Here is a 1,435-nt window from a genome sequence, read left to right as displayed (position 1 = left end):
TTTGCTGGAAATGAGTTATACAAACTTTTGAGTTTTATTCATGAACTCTCTCTCTCTCTCTCTCTCTCTCTCTCTCTCTCTCTCTCTCTCTCTCTCTCTCTCTCTCTCTCTCTCTCTCTCTCTCTCTCTCTCTCTCTTTTATATATATATATATATATATATATATATATATATATATATATATATATATATATATATATATATATATATATATATATATATATATATATATATATATATATATATATATATATGTGTGTGTGTGTGTGTATCTTTGCACTCGTACATATATAATACTAGAATTCTTCGATAATTTTAACATCTTTGTTTACGATTTTCTTTAACTCAGCCTTACATCTGAATACATATACTGTAGTTGATTTCATTTTTTCACTTGCTACAAAGCACACAATACAAATAAAAAAAGGTCAGAAACTCATTAGTCTTATGATTATCATCATTATTAGAGCTACTATTGTCATTAACAATACATTACAAGTGTTTTTGTTGTTGTTTTTTAGCATCTTGGATAAATAAAAGCAGGTACGACATTTTCATGGTACTGTACGACATTTCTTAGCTGTTGGGTACAACAATTGGACCAAAAGTATCTGGCAACGCTGCTGAGAACAGTACTCTTTTTCTTCTGTGACGAGAATCCTTGTCAAGAAAGAAGAAAGCATTTTGTTTTATTTTTGAAAGACAATACTCTTTATTGCCTATTATTGCTACGGCCTACGGTCGAACCGTCGAACTCGTAAATAATAGCCTACTTTCCTGCGACGTTCCAGACTGGAACTGCACAAAGTAACCAAACACACTGGATCTTTGTGCAGTGAAAATCCACAACTAATCGCTAACAAGTTTTCCGACATCATTGTAAGCTACCTTCAAGATTAAGACCTTGGTAAGTAGTTGTTACTTTGGTAAAAGTTTACAACTTCACCTCACATTAATATAACGCTTGATTTATTTTTTATTGATATAATCTGGGTAGTTCCGTATCACCCCCTCAGGCTGAAGACCAGGGGACCAGCAAGAGCAGGGCCCAACAAAAACTGAGTCTTAAGCAACTTGTATCTTACAGTGCCAATGTTAAATCTGTACGGAAGGAAAGGGTGAAATTTTCGTGGGGGCACCTGGCCTTGGGGAATGTTGAGGGGCTCAAAGAAGCTCGAAGCCTAGGGCCCCTGCCATGGGTTCATACAGCACTAAATCTTTGTCTTACCATTAGCCTACCTACCGATTCGGTATTATTTTACTGTATTACAGAGCAATGTAACCTAGGAAAAAGACTACTTTTTCTTATAGAAAAAATTACTCTCTTCGAAAATGACACTTGTTCCCGTCCCAAATGAATAGTTTCAGAAATATATATATATATATATATATATATATATATATATATATATATATATATATATATATATATATA

General features: G+C 33.2%; 1 long non-coding RNA gene across 3 annotated transcripts in view; it reads left to right on the top strand.

Annotated features, from left to right (window-relative positions):
- The first annotated feature begins 616 nt into the window (after nt 1–616).
- LOC137627501 (uncharacterized) overlaps nt 617–1,435 on the top strand; it is a 742,199-nt gene continuing 741,380 nt past the window's right edge. For all 3 annotated transcript variants that reach the window (XR_011041172.1, XR_011041173.1, XR_011041171.1), the window contains exon 1: nt 617–907. This is a non-coding gene — a long non-coding RNA (uncharacterized lncRNA). The remainder of the gene's footprint in view (nt 908–1,435) is intronic.

The sequence above is a fragment of the Palaemon carinicauda genome, chromosome 2, assembly GCF_036898095.1.
Source record: "Palaemon carinicauda isolate YSFRI2023 chromosome 2, ASM3689809v2, whole genome shotgun sequence".
Lineage (NCBI taxonomy): Eukaryota > Metazoa > Arthropoda > Malacostraca > Decapoda > Palaemonidae > Palaemon > Palaemon carinicauda.
Note: the sequence above shows the minus strand (reverse complement) of the source record. Positions and strands in the feature narration are given on the sequence as shown.